The following is a 6,213-nucleotide window of genomic DNA, read 5'->3' on the forward strand; positions in this document are numbered from 1 at the left end:
TATAGTAGATAGCTAGTTGACATTTTCTTTTATTATTATATAATATTCACAAATTATCAAAAAATCACAGAGTGGCCATAAAAATCCACAAATCCTTTACTCTCTGGGAACCTGCTTTTAAGTCCATATAAATCCCAAACCACAAACATTGGTAAAGTCAAATCAATGAATGTTTAGTCATTTGCTTATTGGGTGTTTAGGCTTTTGTCCTCTGCTATGACTAACAGAAATCCAGAAGGGCATTAAAATGAGAAAATTGAATTCATTCATTTCATTTTTCTGTGTAACAGAACAAGATTTCCATTATTTGTAGTTTGCAGTGGAACACCTGGGTGCCAGGGAGAGATAAGCATAATTGGAGTACCAAGGTGTTAAGCAGTTGAATTTTGTGGATTCTTAAGAGGATAGGAAATAAAATAATGAAAGCAGATCTTTTTTGCAGCAAGCAGGTGTGAAGTCTGCAGACCATGAATGGTAACTAAAGAAAAGAGTTGGTGGCCGGGAGGTAACTGTGGGTCAAGGTCTGAAGCAGAATCGGCCAGGAGAGCAGGAGTCAGCAGCAAGTAGGTGGACTCTGACTCTGCATGCACAGAGTAGGATCACGGCCTGTTACTTTCAGTACTGGCTTTCCTTGCTCCACCTCGGCGCTACCTTTGGAGGTGGCAGCCACCTCCTACTCGGCATCAGGGTTTGCCCTCAGACCCCTCGTGAAGCCCAAGGTCGTCAGCAAGAGGACCAACTAGTTCTTCCAGCACCAGTCAGACCCGTATGTCAAAATTAAGCGTAACTGGCAGAAACACTGGTTATGGGAGCAACGAGAAAACAAAGCACATGCTGCTCAGTGGCTTTTGGAAGTTCCTGGTCCCCAACATCAACGAGCTTGAAGTGATGCTGGTGTGCGACAGATCTCACTGTCTTGAGATTGCTCACAAAGTCCCCTCAAAGAGCCACAAAGTCATTGTGGAAAGAGCAGCCCAGCTGGCCATCAGTCACAATGCCAGGCTGCACAGCGAAGGAAATGAATAGACAACTTGTGTGCCCATTGTATTGTGTTAATAAGATCATAAAGTTCTGCCAAAAATATTGCCTTCTGTTTATTTATTTACCTAATAAATAGTTAGAGCTTCCTGATTTCTAAAACAAATTAAGATGTTTAGAAAAGCAACGAGGTCAAGGCAATTTCTGTGGGAGAGATGAGTGAAAAGATCAGAACATGTGATGCGTTGGCAGGCAAATTCGGCATTTAGTCAGGATATTGGTAACCACGTAGATGACAAGAGTGGGAGAACCAGAGATGGACAAGAAAAACCAGGGAGATTAATGCGAAATTGAGAAACCTGTGTAAGGAGACTGGACCCAAATGTGATAAGAAAGAAGACTGGACTACAAGAATGTGACAACTCCCACTCCCATCTTTTCTTGACAAGTAAGCTGTCTAAGGCTGAGGCAATGCAGTGGCCGAGCCCCACACATCTGATGTTTCCTGCCATGTCATGGACAAGCCTGTTCGGACTTACAGAGAAGCAAACAGATGTGCTGCACGTGGGTGAAGCGGAAGAAGAGGGACATGAATAGGGGTATTGTTAGGAAGAAATGGGTGGAAACAGGGAGACTGAAGGCTGGGATACAGGCCGAGTACAGACGGTGGGAGTCTATACGTGGTGCGAGTAGAGACCGAGGGTGACCAGCGCGAATGGAGTGGAAAGGGAATGGGAATCTAAATGTTATTCCCACTGAAATTTGTTCATCTGGAAATGGTCAAGAAGCAGGCTTCTCTCTCTTCCATCTTTTGCTTACTTTCAATGCCCTTGATTTTTATTCTCACGAGGGTTGTCCTAGAAGTAGTTGTCCTGTTCTTTCCTCTTCTATTACTCTGTCCTCTGGTCCTGTTGTTGCTTAGGACCTTCTGTGACAATCTCAGGAATACTGGCAGTGTCTGTATATCTCAACTGCTAGGATTATAGGACAGAAAACAGTTTTCAAGATCCTAAACATGAGTCAATGCCTTGCAATTCTTTGCATGGGGTAACATTAGAAAGAAAAAAAAAAGAGCTTTGTTTTTATTAGCAGGAAGAAAATGTCTCATGGAAGTGCCTTTCTCCATTTTCCATCAATGTTGCTTCGTATGATGGCCGATAGGCTCACAGAATACAATTTCTTTTCATGCTTTTCTATATATATAGCATACTTTGAAGAAAACCAGAAAACTCTGATACTAATTTAAAAAACACAAGTTTTTTCATCTTTAGCGTCACCTCAGAAATGTCATTTGAAGATATTCTCTTTCACCTCTCCTGCCCCCCCCCCCCCCAGCATTTATTGATTTCCTACAGTGTTCCAGGCCCTCTGTGGGGTATAGGGGAAATTTTACTGAAAAATACCTGGTATGTTTTCTATGGAATATACAGTATATTTAGAAAGAAAGAAAATTAAACCGATAATTACAACTTAATATAAGTGCTATTAGAGAACAAATAGTGGGTGCTGTAGTGGGGAACTGGGAAGTGGAAGGTATCAAGATATATTCTCCCCCCAAAAGCTTATTTCAGCTAAAGGTAATAGACAATAATTTAATAAAATTGTTGTGTTGAGAGAGAGAAGCCCAGGAGACTGTGCCAGGAATAAAAAACATCATATATAATGTGTGAAAGTAAATATATTCAAGGAACTGAAAGAAGTTCAAATGGGACTAGCCTGTTGATTGTGGCCATTAGGGGAACTGGCAAGAAGTGAAGACTGGAGGGACAAGTGAGGGCCAGTGTTATCTTGGGAATGTGAGGATGGTTTGATCTCCAAATGTATATTATGTAACACACAATGTTGTTGTTGTTTTTAATCCTTACCGGAGGATATACTTTTATTGATTTTAGAGAGGAAGAAAGAGAGAGAAACATCAATGTGAGAGAGAAACACAGATCAGTGGCCTCCTGTACGTGCCCCAACTGGGGATCAAACCCCAAGCCTTTTGGTGCATGGGATGACGCTCCAACCAGCTGAGCCACCCAGCCAGGGCTATGTAATACACAATTTTTAACAGACTAAAAGAAAAAACTCAGTATGCTCATATCAATAGACAGAGAAAAGGGCATTAGATAAAAGTTAACACTCATTCAGGAAAATTTCTTATCAAACTGGGATCAGAAGGACACTTCTTAACTTCATAATGGGTTTCTCTCAGTACACTTGAAGAAACATCCTGACACTAAAACATGAGAAGCACCTCTTTTAAAGTCAGAAACAATGTACTTTCTAGCACCACTTTTCTTTTACATTACAATGACAGTTGTAGCTAAGAAATTAAAAACAAAAAAGAAAATAAGATATAAGAACTGGAAAAATAGTAGAGCTATGCTTTGCTTAGAAATTTTCCTTCCCAGCTAATAAACAATTTATTGGATTTTGAAGGATCAATCCAACTGTTATATGAACTGAGAGACCGAGTAAAGCAAATAATTCAACCCGCCAATACTTCAGATGATAATATACCTCAAATGTAGCAATAGCTTTGTGTCGGTGAATTACTAACCAAAGTAAATGGTCCATGTTTGTCTTTCCTCGGTATTTTTTACTATCCAATCTGTCTTTAATTTTCTTGCCAGTTGCATTTCAGTAGTTACTTGACATATGTGTGTAAACTGTAAATGACTGTGGGAACATGGCTGTCGAGGTCAGTTTTTTAATTGTATGTCCAGTACCTGGTTAAAAGCTATGATGATCACATTTTATTTTAATAGAGTCTTTTAGGAGTTGCACAAGAAACTTTACAACGTCTTCCCTTAGGTGTTAAAAAACATCCTAAACAATGGTTTTAAATATTAATAACTATCTTAAATATGTAAATACCACAAAATATATTTCTCTAGTCATCACTAGCACTTTGGTCTCTGATTAGTTTTCTTCACCTTGTTAACGCTGTTTGCCGGCATCTGACACAGTGAGGCCAAACCTCACAGCAAATATTGTAAATCTTAATGTCACGTGTACTCTACATTTTGTATAAAGAATGTTAAGTTTTTAAGAATTACATTATGAGAACAAATGTAATATATGCAATCCACAAGTTTATGTATTTCAACTTCTTACTATGTTACTTATAAAATCTCTAATCTAAATACGATTCACTTAACTTCTTTGCTGCTTAGTTCCTCTGGCATTATGTGCACGTTAACGCCTATTTTCCATTAATCTGGTGTGGATTAAACAAGCCCAGTCAGGTCCACTGCGACTGCTACTTGAGGCTGAGTAGACAGTAGTCTTTTTCCTTTCTTCCTTCTGTACATAATATGAAAGTATAGCAAAAGCCATAGCATCAGACTCTTAGCATGCTCTCCAACCTCTTAAGCTGTCTTTTGATTAAAAGAGAACAAAGCATGATACCCTAAACCAGGGTCACGATTAGGAAGAAAAGCTCCAAATATATCATTTTCATGAGGTTAGGGGCCCTGTCTTTTTTGTTCATTGTTGAGTTATATACTGGAAGCTTAATAGAAATGTACTGAATAAATGAATGAATGAACAGGCTATGAGGGATTTTGAATATCATCTATTACAACCATTTTATATTTTTATTGAGATAAAATTCACCACTTTAACAATTTCAAAGTGTATAACTCAGTAGTTTTTAGTACATTCACAATGTTGTAGGACCAACACCACTCTCTAATCCAAGATCACTTTCATCACCCCTCCCTCCAAAAAAAACCCCCTGTACCCATTAATCAGTCACTTCCCATTCCCCCCTCCCCTATGCCCCTGGAAATCACTAACCTGCTTTCTGCCTTATCAACCGCCTCATTCTTAACGAGGGGAAGCTGAGGTCTAGAAACATCACGTGACTTCCCAGGATACACGGGCAGTCAGCCTCAGAGCTGGGGAGTCAGTTCGAGTTTGCTCCCCTCTCAAGAGCTTCATTTGAGCAGCTTCTTCACTGAGAAGCACCACTCACACACACCCCCACCCCCCATTTCAGGGTCTTATAGGACAGTGATATTCATCCTGACTTTCTCTGCTTAAGTGGGTGATTGAAGGAAGGCTCCCCATTTCCAAAACGTGCTTCAGGAGTAACAAACACATTGGCCCTTGAACACACAGGTCGAAATGCATTACAAACCTTAGCTCCTTTCATCCTCGCTACACCTATGAGACAAAGAATAATATCCCATTTTTCAGGTGAGGAAATTGTGGTACAAAGAATTTAAGTGACTCACCCATGATCACAGAGCTAATAAATTAATAAGCCAAGGGCGTTAATAAGATTTAACTTTCAAAATGAGGGGATTGTAAGTAACATAGAGTCAAGGAATGTGGAAATTAACAGTTAATCAGTTTTCTACACCATAGGATTTCTCAGAGCTTTTAATGATTCAATTGCCTTTAATGGATTAAGAGCTTTTAATTGATTAATTATGAATTTCTGAGAGGAGAATATAGGATGTAATATTTCTCAAATATATTTGAGCAAAGGAGTTTTTAAAACCAATTTATTGAGTTATAATTTACATGCAGTAAGTAAACTCAATGTAAGTGAACAGTTCTATGAGTTTTGACAAATGGAGCCTCCAGCATTCCATCACCCCTTCCCAGAGAATTTCCCCAGCCCTGGCCTCAGACAACTGCTGGTCTGTTTTCAATCACTATAGACTTATCTTTTCTAGAATTTCATATATGGAGTCATTCAGTCTGTACTCTTTGGGTCTCTCTTCCTTCACTTGGCAAAATGATTTTGAGATTCATCCATAATGTTGCATGTTATATCAGTAGTCCATTCCTTTTATTGTTGAGTTCCTTTTATTTGCATTATTTGGAGATACCACAATGTATTTATCATTCACCTGTTAATGAATAGTTGTTTTGTTTTGATGGAGCATCTTGCACTCTGGAATTCATTCTGGCTAATGCCAGATTTTAGATACTTAAGGATACTTTTGGAGAAGTAGAAATCATTGTGGTGATGGAGGCAACGGTTCTCTCGGTCGTGTGGTAACTGTGACATGGAAGGAAAAAAACAACAACAACGTCTGTGGAGTACTTTTTCTATATGACATTTTGTTGGGCATTTAACATACCTTACTTCATTGAATTCTGGAATGTTAGAAGTCATTCTCAGGTCCACAGTCAGAAAGTATTTAGAGGAAAGAATGTGTGTGTGTGTGTGTGTGTACACGTGCATGCACTATATTGAATATAATAGAGAAGTCAAATAAATCTTAACCT

The 6,213-nt window shown here is 39.0% G+C and overlaps 1 pseudogene; it reads left to right on the top strand.

The window, feature by feature from the left end:
- Positions 1-584: 584 nt before the first annotated feature.
- LOC148091533 (large ribosomal subunit protein eL32 pseudogene) lies at positions 585-1,026 on the top strand (annotated as a pseudogene).
- The last annotated feature ends 5,187 nt before the right edge of the window (positions 1,027-6,213 follow it).

Source organism: Miniopterus natalensis, chromosome 14 (genome assembly GCF_054644295.1).
Source record: "Miniopterus natalensis isolate mMinNat1 chromosome 14, mMinNat1.hap1, whole genome shotgun sequence".
Taxonomy (NCBI): Eukaryota; Metazoa; Chordata; class Mammalia; order Chiroptera; family Miniopteridae; genus Miniopterus; species Miniopterus natalensis.